Here is a 13,132-nt window from a genome sequence, read left to right as displayed (position 1 = left end):
ACCCTTTACTGGAGAGGGTTACAGGGGGCTCTGTTTCAGAGAGAGAGCTGCACGATTTAGACCAGCCCACCTTAAACGCTGACTGTACCGCTACACACACAGCACGGCCTTCATACAACGTAACTCTTCCTACAATCTGCACATTTTCATCTTCTTTCTTCCTCTTATCTCTTATTTATTATTTATATTCTACACTGAGATAAACAAACTGGCCAGATAGATAAAATGAGAAGTGATTAAACTTTTTGTCTTAAACGAGTCAATCTGCCACAAACGATGCTAACTTTAGCTAACTTAAATTAACATGCCGTCAGCGTTTCTCACTGCCCACCTGCTCGAACATCTGCATCTTAAATTCTATTATTTATTTCATTAATGATGTTTTTTATTTGTTTCATCCCTATTTGATCTGTTATTTCTTATTATTTTGTTGCAATTTTATGGATTTATTGATTTGTTTGGCAATTAAATTCACTATTATGATTTGTTATTTTTTTATTATTACTCTTTTAGCATTTAATATGTTTTTACAGTCCATTTCTTTTTAAGTCAGTTTTCTGTTTTGGCTCAGCTACCCTGTAAATAAGGGTCTCCTTCAGTGGAGTTTAAATAAAGATTGATTGATTGATTGATTGATTGATTGATATCTTCTCGTCCACCTTAACTAGCTTTTAAATTTGTTTGTCTGAGGGGCTGCAGCGTTCCAAATTTCAGAACTGCAACTGTTAATAATGACACTAACAGCAGCTGAACTGTGTAATAATCTGAGTGTAGCAGAGACTCTGTTTGTTTCAGAGTGGAGTTTTTTACATCCATAATCCGCAGTAGCTGCTCTGTTTAAGTGAACGCTGTATTTTCATTACAGTGAGCCGTCAAGTCGTTTCTGAGTCCTGCTGACCGTGTGGACAGTGTTCCTCCAGAATGTCCTGTCTTCAGTTTGGGCCTTCAGGTTCATGATTCCTCTGATTGTCTCCATCCGTCTGTTGCTGGTCATCCTCTTTTACCCTCAACACTTCCAAGCATGATGGCCTTTACCACTGAGCTGGTCTTCAGTTTGGTTCTCTGGGCTCAGAGCGAGAGACGAGGCTTGATCTGGTCCAGGATCTATTTGTTTGTTGTCTTTGCTGTCTAAGGTGACACAATCAGTTACCACACCACATATTAGCAATCTGATTAGTTGCTGCCCAGCTCATTTGCATAAAGTTCATCCAGAATGAGAGAGCAGACCCCCTTTTACCCTGTTCTTCAGTGGTCAGGACCCCCATGGACCCTCACAGAGCAGGTACTATTTGGGTGGTGGATCATTCTCAGCACTGCAGTAACACTGACGTGGTGGTGGTGTGTTAGTGTGTGTTGCGCTGGTCTGAGTGGATCAGACACAGCAGTGCTGCTGGAGTTTTTAAACACCTCAGTGTCGCTGCTGGACTGAGAATAGTCCACCAACCAAAAATATCCAGCCAACAGCGTCCTGTGGGCAGCGTCCTGTGACCACTGATGAAGGACGAGAGGATGACCAACACAAACTGTGCAGCAGCAGATGAGCTATCGTCTCTGACTTAACATCTACAAGGTGGACGGACAAGGTAGGAGTGTCTGATAGAGTGGACAGTGAGTGGACACAGTGTTTAAAAACTCCAGCAGCGCTGCTGTGTCTGATCCACTCGTACCAGCACAACACACACTAACACACCACCACCATGTCAGTGTTACTGCAGCGCTGAGAATGACCCACCACCCGAATAGTACCTGCTCTGTGGGGGTCCATGGGGGTCCTGACCACTGAAGAACAGGGTAAAGGGGGGCTAACAAAGTATCAGAGAAACAGATGGACTACAGTCTGTAACTGTAGAACTACAAAGTGCACCTATATAGTAAGTGGAGCTGATAAAATGGACAATGAGCGTAGAAACAAAGAGGTGGTCATAATGATATGCCTGACCGGTGTGTGTGTACATCGTCCTCTCTCACCTCATTATAGTGCTGTATGACAAACTCAGTTTGTCACCTTCACACTGATTTGTGTGGGTTTATTCAGTATTTACTCAGTAATCTGCCCAAACGCTGCCATCTGGACAAACAGCAGCACTAAAACAGCCCTGAACTCTAATGAAGAGCGAGTGCTGCCGTGTGGAGCTGCTCAGTGCGGCTGCATCACTCTTCATCCTCAGTAACGTTCACGCTCTACATTCCTGTTTGATTTACTGAACCAGAACTCAGCTGGACTTCGATCCAGGCGAGCGAGCAGGTCAGCGTTTATAAAAGTGTGCTATTGTGTATAAACACTGTGTGTTTATTGTGTCAGTTGTTCAGGGTAGTTTGATATGAAAACAGCTGCAGGTGTCTGTTTTATCTCAACACAGCCGTCTGTGTGGAGAGGTGTGAAAAGTTTTTCACAGCAGGGGGGTCTCACACCCCTCCTTCACCCCTCATTGCTCACTAGCAGCTCAACAACATTTCACACACAGTGCTACTTAATATATATATATATATATATATATATATATATATACATATATATATATGTGTGTGTATAGAGAGAGAGACAGAGAGAGAGATACAGAGAGAGAGATACAGAGGCAGAGAGAGAGAGAGACAGAGGCAGAGAGAGAGAGAGTTTGGTTGTTGATTATCATTATTATTGAGTGTGTAATCTGGAATTTAATCTGCAGAGTTAGATGTTTGTTGTACTTCTGAAGTTTGTTTTAAATTAGGCTGATTTTCCAGCCAATAATGAATATAATAATAATAATAATAATGAATCCACATTAGGATCATTAGAGGTGCAGTTAGCGGCTGTTCTCTGACTGAATTAAGTGCTGAAGGTGTGCAGCTCCGCCATCGTTAATTGGTCATTAATTAATTCAGCCATTAGCAGAGTCAGTGATGGATATGAAGAGGCTCCCTGTTGCACTCAGCGCTCATAACTGATATTAAATTTAGTGTGTGTGTAATTTTTAATCTCTCAGTCATGCATACAAACTCTGCACACAGGGCCTGGTGTAAATATAACATCAGTGTAATAATGTTATGTTGCTGTTTTCCATTAGATTACATTAGATCAAATCATTACAGTACCGCGTTGTGCTAACTTATAACTTAATGAGTTATACTAACCTGAAATTTAAAAAGCGCTGAAATACATTTTAGTGTTTGGAATGTCAGCCTGGACTGCAGTGTGTCTGAAATGGATTTCAAATATAAAATATATATATAAAAATACAAATCTGTGTATTTTTTTCCCCACATGGGATTTTTTACAAGTAATTGTGGACGTTTCTGTTCTGTCTGTTCATAATGAAATTTTAATACAACATAAAGTGCAACTGGCTTTTTTAAGTTATGTAAAAAATGAAAAACGGTTTTGTCCCAACTGTGATGATGTGCTTAGATTTGGCTCCTTCACCAACCGGCTCTCTGTACCTTTAAGGTCAGCAGGTTAACAGGCCGCAGCTGTTCACCTGGAGGTGATTCTGCCATTACTGACGGCTCTTCAGTCGAGTGAACTGATTCCTTTCTGTCCTTTTATTTTGTGTTTAATTTTTCAATGAAATGTTCATCACGAAAATGTCCATATTCCTCAGTCAGGTGTCTCAGAGGCTGATTGTGGAGCCACTTCACAAACACTTTTAAGTAGACCTTTCATTCACTGAGTGCAGTAGCAGCGCTTGGCGCGAGTCAGTCTGTCGGTCAGATCTTACCCAGACTCGATGACCAAACTGCTGAAAACAGCGGGGAGAGTCGTCGTCCTCCTCCTGTGGCTGTCTCTGCTTTTCAATCACACTCTTGAGTCAGACAGCGCTGTGATGTTATCTGGAACCGTTTAAAGAGATGGGCACTTTCCTCCGGCTCTTATCTCTCCCTGACTCTGTTCTCATTTCCTTTCAGACTCAGGCCCGAAGCTCTGTCTGAGTGACTGCAGGAAGCCTCCCTGCACTGCTGCACTGACCTCTCAGGAAGGGTCATCGTTTTGTCTTTCGCCATTAGCATCCTGGTCCACCTTCTCAGTCTATGGGACAATAAATGGAGTTTATCCAGCAGAAACCACCATCAGTCCAACTACGAGGTGGTTAAAAGGGGACTTCCCCCTATTTTCCAAAATAATTAGACGGCTAAGGAGTAATCAGAGCGGTTCAGAGTGGTTTGGTGTGAAACACTCTGTTCTAGATAAACTTACCGAGTCAGAACTGTTCACAGTGGTGGTGATAGGAACCAGACGTCCACCTCTAAAAGCTCCCTCACAGAAAGTTCCTACATGAAATGGTTATGAATTCACTGCCTGATGACTGAGACACTGTTTTATGATAGTTTAGAGAACTTAAACTCCATTCATGGTGGAGGGATACATGCAGGGCGCTGTGAGGCAAAATAGTCCCCAAAGAAAACTTATTATTTCAGATTTTCCACTATTTTCCATCATCAACATTCCATATAAACTCAGAAGACTCGTGTAGGTTCACTGGTGGTTCTGGATAGTAAATAAAATGTCTATATTTGTGTTGTCATGGCGACCCCTGGTTCCCATCACCACCACTGTAAAGACATCTGAACCATTTCACACCAAACCACTCTGAATCTCTCTGATTACTCCGCACACACTGATTCTTTTGCAGACATTCTGAGAATTTGGTGGAGTTCTCCTTTAAGTAGTCATAGTAGGGCTGTTGCTTCATACATGCTACATGCAGGCTGTGTACTGAACTGTCATTACAACAATTTACTAAAATAAGTCACAAAAACGAGCGAGCTTTGTCAGTAGCTGATGTTGCTGTATTATAGTATTATGGTATTATAGTGTACAGTAACAGTAGAGGCCTTATTTTCAGTGTAAACATGCAGCAATATCATCTTTTGACTTCTTAACAACCTCGTAATTCAGAGGATCCTGTGACATTCAGGGAAAATGTACACAGGCAAAACGTGTTAGCTTCTGGAACACTGCTGTTGACCGCAGGGTGAGATTAGACTTCATTTGTTTTTCCCTCGTAGAGAAAACCTGCTCAGACCTGGAGTTTCATATTTGAGCATCTTGTTGATTACAGACTGACACACCACCTCTGAGGTCCACAGTGGACACAGCTCACTCAGTACTGTAATGAATCCAGCACCCCGAGTGAACCCTGAGCAGCGCTGTGTGTCTGATGCTGTAGAAGCACTATTAGCCATCAGATCTGATGGTTTAATGAGAGAGAACTGAGGAAAATGCGAGACCGTTAGCATCCGCTGGAAAAACAGAGCAAACTGTCGCCGCTGGTCACATCACTCTTCGTAAAGAGCAGTTAATTTCCTTCTAAACATCCTTGATGGGCTAACATCATTAGCCATGTGCTCTGCAATTAGCGAGATTAAGCTGAGAACAGCATGAATTAGCCTATCTTACATTGAGAACATATTGAATTAGCCTGTTCTACAGTATCAACAGGGAGAATTGGCCTGATTTACGCTGTGAACCGGGTTAATTAGCCTGCTTTATGTTATTAGCAGAGCAGCTTAGCATGTTTAACACTATGACCTGGTCAGTGTTACACTATGAACCCTGCATATTAGCATGTTTTACACTGTGAACAGGGCAAATTAGTCCAGTTTAAACTGTCAACAGGGTGAATTAGCCTGTTTTGCATTACTAACACAGTGAACATCCTGCTAGAAAGGACAGCATAGATCAGCATAGCTAGACACCAGCAAAACCAGCAAATTACGATGCTGTTACTGGACTTAAGGTGTGGTTTAACTGGAAGAGCAGAGAGAAGCAGGTGGAGAACTCCCAGAATGCTGTGTGGCTCTCCACAGACTTGTTTAGTTCAGTTTAACGTGTACGATATTGTTTTATAGTGGAGATGTGTGAAAGTATTGGTTGTCCTTTTTTGTGTCCCTTTGAAGTGTAATTAGCATGGCTGAAGTGTTCACCCTCTTCATTATGCTTGTCTTTTAATGAGCTGCCCCTCGTTTCCGCCTGTGGTTCAGTTCCTTTACTGCCTATTTCAGTAAAGAGCATTTTCCATCCTGTGTACAGGGTGGATTAGTCTGTTCTACACTGAGTACAGGGTGGATTAGCCTGTTCTACACTGTGTACAGGGTGGATTAGTCTGTTTTACACTGTGTACAGGGTGGATTAGTCTGTTCTACACTGCGTACAGGGTGGATTAGTCTGTTTTACACTGTGTACAGGGTGGATTAGCCTGTTCTACACTGTGTACAGGGTGGATTAGTCTGTTCTACACTGCGTACAGGGTGGATTAGTCTGTTCTACACTGCGTACAGGGTGGATTAGTCTGTTTTACACTGTGTACAGGGTGGATTAGCCTGTTCTACACTGTGTACAGGGTGGATTAGTCTGTTCTACACTGCGTACAGGGTGGATTAGTCTGTTTTACACTGTGTACAGGGTGGATTAGTCTGTTCTACACTGTGTACAGGGTGGATTAGCCTGTTTTACACTGTGTACAGGGTGGATTAGCCTGTTTTACACTGTGTACAGGGTGGATTAGCCTGTTCTACACTGTGTACAGGGTGGATTAGCCTGTTTTACACTGTGTACAGGGTGGATTAGTCTGTTTTACACTGTGTACAGGGTGGATTAGCCTGTTTTACACTGAGTACAGGGTGGATTAGTCTGTTCTACAATGTGTACAGGGTGGATTAGCTGGTTCTACACTGCGTACAGGGTGGATTAGTCTGTTCTACACTGTGTACAGGGTGGATTAGTCTGTTCTACACTGCGTACAGGGTGGATTAGTCTGTTTTACACTGTGTACAGGGTGGATTAGTCTGTTCTACACTGCGTACAGGGTGGATTAGTCTGTTTTACACTGTGTACAGGGTGGATTAGTCTGTTCTACACTGTGTACAGGGTGGATTAAGCTGTTCTACAATGTGTACAGGGTGGATTAGTCTGTTCTACACTGCGTACAGGGTGGATTAGTCTGTTCTACACTGCGTACAGGGTGGATTAGTCTGTTTTACACTGTGTACAGGGTGGATTAGTCTGTTCTACACTGTGTACAGGGTGGATTAGCCTGTTTTACACTGTGTACAGGGTGGATTAGTCTGTTCTACAATGTGTACAGGGTGGATTAGCTGGTTCTACACTGTGTACAGGGTGGATTAGCCTGTTTTACACTGTGTACAGGGTGGATTAGTCTGTTCTACAATGTGTACAGGGTGGATTAGCTGGTTCTACACTGTGTACAGGGTGGATTAGTCTGTTCTACACTGTGTACAGGGTGGATTAGTCTGTTCTACACTGTGTACAGGGTGGATTAGTCTGTTTTACACTGAGTACAGGGTGGATTAGTCTGTTCTACACTGCGTACAGGGTGGATTAGTCTGTTCTACACTGCGTACAGGGTGGATTAGTCTGTTTTACACTGTGTACAGGGTGGATTAGTCTGTTCTACACTGTGTACAGGGTGGATTAGCCTGTTTTACACTGTGTACAGGGTGGATTAGTCTGTTCTACAATGTGTACAGGGTGGATTAGCTGGTTCTACACTGTGTACAGGGTGGATTAGCCTGTTTTACACTGTGTACAGGGTGGATTAGTCTGTTCTACAATGTGTACAGGGTGGATTAGCTGGTTCTACACTGTGTACAGGGTGGATTAGTCTGTTCTACACTGTGTACAGGGTGGATTAGTCTGTTCTACACTGTGTACAGGGTGGATTAGCTGGTTCTACACTGCGTATAGGGTGGATTAGTCTGTTCTACACTGTGTACAGGGTGGATTAGTCTGTTTTACACTGTGTACAGGGTGGATTAGTCTGTTTTACACTGAGTACAGGGTGGATTAGCTGGTTCTACACTGTGTACAGGGTGGATTAGCTGGTTCTACACTGCGTACAGGGTGGATTAGCTGGTTCTACACTGTACAGGGTGGATTAGCTGGTTCTACACTGCGTACAGGGTGGATTAGTCTGTTCTACACTGTGTACAGGGTGGATTATCTGGTTCTACACTGCGTACAGGGTGGATTAGCTGGTTCTACACTGCGTACAGGGTGGATTAGCTGGTTCTACACTGCGTACAGGGTGGTTTAGTCTGTTCTACACTGTGTACAGGGTGGATTAGTCTGTTCTACACTGTGTACAGGATGGATTAGCTGGTTCTACACTGCGTACAGGGTGGATTAGTCTGTTCTACACTGTGTACAGGGTGGATTAGCTGGTTCTACACTGTGTGCAGGGTGGATTAGCTGGTTCTACACTGTGTGCAGGGTGGATTAGCTGGTTCTACACTGTGTACAGAGTAAAGAGTGAAGCTCTTGCTGTGGTTAAAATCTTTGTTAATCCCCACACTCTGATATTTGTGCCCCATTGACTGCTACTCTTCAGATTTGCACACTCTGGATCGGCGCCTGTTGTTTGGACCAGAATATCACATCCTCCTCTCTCCAAAAGTGGACCTCAGACACAAAGGCTGCTGCTGACCCGCTCTGGCCGTCATCCAGAGGAGCAGCTTTTATACGAGGTGGGGATGTAATGGGTTATTATCCGGTGGAGCCGGCGCTGTGTTCTACACGGTCAGACTGGACTCTCCTGCCAAATGGAGCGCCCCCCTCTGATCCTCCAGCATGCCAGGAGTGAAAGAGACACTGGGGGGGGTGTAGTGTGTGTGTGTGTGTGTGTGTGTGTGTGTGTGTGTGTGTGTGTGTGTGTGCTGGGGGGTCATCACTTTTAGAGACAGCAAACATCACACCATTCAGTGCAGTTCAGAGGCAGAGTACCCTCTTCTGGTGGGAGACAGCATTACATTGATTACACTGCAGTAATGGTAAAATTTCAGACTCTGTGCTTCGTTTAGAGGCTTTTCTCTTTTTCTTTCCTTAAACAGGATTCCAGGTTTCTCTGATTTGTGTCTGTGGATTCAGCACAGCGACAGTGTTGAGTTAGTATCAGTAGGAGCTGTAAACACTGCTGTCAAACACTTTATAACCTCGTCCTTTAACTGTTCACTGATATTCTATTGATGTCTGTGTTTTGTGTGAATCACTGATGATACTAACACCACAGCGCCATCTATAGGCCACAGAAATAATTCAGTTCAGTTTAATTTGTGTAACCTTTTCTCCAACATTCTAAAAGATACTGCATTAAACCAAAACCTGAATCCCCACGTTTGTTAAAATAAGAGTTTGATTCAGTGTGTAAACATCGTTAAAGTTTCAAAACAAACTGCTCTTACTCAGTTTGACTTCACAGACCATTCAGACTACAGCAGTTTAGCCCCGCCCATTCAGCCTACAGCATCTTAGCCCCGCCCATCCAGCCCACAGCAGCATAGTCCCGCCCATTCAGCCTATAGTAGCTTAGCTCCATCCATTCCCACTGAGGTTATAAGGAGTGTTTCACACTGGCTGAATTAGACACAATACAGGGCAGCCAGTCAGAACAGGGCTCATTTACATATGTCCGTCTTACATACGCAGTAACAGCACAGTAACAGTAACTAAACAAAGTATATTTTTATGGAAACTAGCATGCATGCTAAATCTTTGCTGGTGAGCAGTTTGAATGAAAGTCAGCTCCAACCTGCGATCGTGTCACGCAAAAAAAACGAGAAAATATAATGCTAGTTTCTGCTAGCGCCCCTTGGGATTTCTAATACTATGCTAGCGCTAAGCTAACACTGCTGCACATAGACATATTTTTGCTGTTCTATATTAAACACAGACATATCAATCCTGTAAAAGTCTTTCTGTGTTTTATCTGATGTTTGTATCAGACACTATCATATATCTGATCTTGTGTGTATTAGTGTTACAGTGACTCTCAGTAAAGAGTCCGTAGAGCTGCTGCCACTGTTTTACATTCCTAACTAACCAGAACCTGTCTAGACTGCGGATTGTATTCACAGTCAGTGATGTATCTAGAACCTCCAGAAGGACTAGAGTGTTTTTTTTGTTCCCAGTGTAAATCAGACTGTGATTGGTTGATTTACTTCCTAATTATGTTGGTAGTTAATCTAGCATGTAAGGCCTTCAGTCCAGTTCCTGAAGTCCCAACCAATGAGACAGCAGCTCAGCTGGATCTGCCCGGATACCACAGAGAGAACCATCCTGATTGGATCATTTTCTGTTGACAATTTCAAGAACATAACTCGTTTTGTTTTGGTTGGGAGTGTTTCCACAGTAGCGCTGTAGAGTCTGTGGTTCTGGCTGTAAAGTGTGGTAAAAATGGTGAGTGGAAATAATCACCGGAGAGATTTAATTCTATACTAGTGTTGGGCGATTTCTGCCTAACTGCCATATGACAATGTGTACAGGGAAACATTTCAATGGATGATGACATCAGGGGTTGTGGAGTGGCAGCGTTAGTCATCAGAGCGTTAGAGAATGAACGGTACTGACTTCTGTGATCTGCACTGTTCTTTACATTAACCATGTACGTCTGCAGTCAGACTCTCACACACAATGTATTTCACATAGACAAGATATCAGATCATAACAGCATTTTCACAGAGTATCAATACCCACAACACTCGCTTCTGTCCTGTTAAAGGATCATTTGATCAGATTTAAAATGAAGATACTGGAACACAAATTCATTTCTAAAGGTATCAGACAGTGAAGAGCATCAGACAGGATTCTGGATGTTTTCATACATTTTCAGATGGATTTGATAAACACATTTACACACAGTTATTTTTGTCTGCATGTAATATTTCCCCATACATTTTAAAATAAATCTATTTTACAACATATTTGGATAGTAAAACATTCTGAAACACAGTTTAGTGTTTGGAGTATATTTCAGCATCGACTGCAGTGTGTTTATAATATATAAAAATACATGAACATACTTTTTTTTCCAGATGGCCGGAGTGACCAGGCCTCACTTATTTTGACCTGTACCGTTACCTGACCGAATCACCAGGTAGGCTATGCTAGTTAATGTTGTCATCTGTTTAGCTAACACTGTGATCAAAATGCTGAACTCTATAGCCTATTAGGCTGCATAACATTAGCATTATGTTGCTATTTCAATATCCTTATTAAATACTGGGCACCATTTTTTACCAACAAATTCTCAGATAGTGAATTAACTTTTCGACCTACCTGATACTAAATATCTGCTGCTCACAGAGACGTGGAAACGGTCAGGATCCCATATGGTCTCTGTGGATTGGAACCCTCCTGTTAGTTGATAGCTTTAGTCCAGCTATGACAGCTTTTTGGCTCCGTTTTGTGTCTTGGAATCCTGTAAAACCCTAAATCAGGTTTTTAATCTTATTTGTCCTGCGACCCACCTCACAACAGCTTTTTGGCCTATTTGCCAAATGTGCCAAATTAGTTTAAAACCAATAAAGAAAAGTGCATAATTAGATTCAATGGAAAGTGCAGAGTTGTTTTCCTCCACAGGGTGGGCGTGGCCTAAATGCACTGTCTCTATAAATACTTAACACTCCTAAAAATTCATATTCATCAGTTCAGATCTCCGGGTAAATAATAAGTAATAAATATAAAAGCAGAGACACTGAAATTACAGCAGGCAGAGTGAAAGCAGCTTTACAGAAAGTTGGAGTGTCAGTGTTCACTCTCACTCCAAAAACACTCCAGCATCACTCCAGACAGTCCCCCAAAACAAAACTCCTCCCAGTACAACCGAAACACTTCCAGTACAACTGAAACTTCTCCCAGTAAAAGTGTAACTCCTCCCAGTACACCAGAAACTTTTCCCAGTGCACTAGAAACTCCTCCTAGTACATCTGAAACTCCTCCCAGTATAACCAAAACTCCTCCCATTACAACAGACACTTCTCCCAGTACAACCAAAACGTCTCCCAGTACAACTGAAACCCCTCCCACTACAATCAAAACGGGGTCCATGTTTAACAAATTTTTTGTTTAATTTTGGCCATAAATTCTACAGTAGTGAAATCTGTAGTGTCTTGTCTAATAAATTCAAGACATACAATAAATATCATAAGAATGGATCGTATGGAGCGGAGTTTCTCTGATGCGTGAGTGAGGAGCGGGAAAAGGGAAACCCGGAGTGGAGTTGGAGTGGAGTGATTACAGAAACACTTTGGGTGAGGAGTGTAAACGTCTGCTGCTCCACTCCACATCTCTGCTCACACACTCTGACAGCAGGCGCTCGAGTGGCGCCCCAGGCACCTCACTGTCAGAGCAGACAGGTATGGGGGTGTAGAAGGTGCGGGGGCTGGGGGTGTGGCTTCATAATGCTGGCTCAACATTGTGATATCTGTCGGTCATAAACAATGAGGTATGGCATCGTCTATCAGCTCAATACATAATTTAAATGATCATTGAAGAATTTTTAAAGGTTTAAATTTTCTGCCTCTGAAATTTGGGAGGCCGAGCCTTGACGAGGCCGAGCCTTAACGAGGCAGAGCCTTAACAAGCCTTAACGAGCTTCTGACAGATGATTAACCTGAGCCGCCTCAGACTTTATTAATTAAACACAAATCACATTAGATGTGGAAGTGCAGGTCACTCAGGGTCAGTCAGAGAGAACCTGTCTTAGAGAACGACAGGGTTCCGCAAGGTTTAGAACATCACGCCGTTCTGAACAGAAGCTGAATCAGGGTTCTCTGCTGAGAGGAGATGATTGTTTCTCAGTCAGAGGGAGTTTAAGTCTCAGCTAACAGGGAAAAGAGACGAAGGCCGAAAAACAGCGTTCAAACTTTTAAATGTGAATTAAAGACGAGAGAAACATTCAGAGCTTCAGCTCGTCATTCAGCGTCTGACGTTCAACAGCACTTTTACTATATAAACACCAGCTGACTGACATATTTCATAATAAGACCACTTACAGTATCATTCATAACATTCATAAACACCAGAATCATTCAGCACATTTCCACATTTCCACTGTCCCACTGAAAGTAAGCATTAATGAATGAGGTCTTGCAGTTCGAGGACTGTAACTGCAGTAGAAAAGGGCTCCAGAGCCCAAATGTTCATTCTGTCATCGAGAGATTGTGAGTTCAGTCCCTGGTGATGTCACAGCGTCATGTGTCGGTGCTTCAGTTAGTCCAACATGTTCTGTAGTGAGCCAAGCTGTTATCATGCTAGCTAAGCTAATGCTAACCAGTATCTCTCTCCTAGTTAGCAGCACTGTTTAACATTTAGCAGTTGTTTGATGTTTTGGCATTTATTAAATGATGGTTGGAAAAT

The sequence above is a fragment of the Colossoma macropomum genome, unplaced genomic scaffold, assembly GCF_904425465.1.
Source record: "Colossoma macropomum unplaced genomic scaffold, Colossoma_macropomum, whole genome shotgun sequence".
NCBI lineage: Eukaryota > Metazoa > Chordata > Actinopteri > Characiformes > Serrasalmidae > Colossoma > Colossoma macropomum.
The sequence above is the reverse complement of the archived record's forward strand: the minus strand, read 5'-3'. Positions refer to the sequence as shown.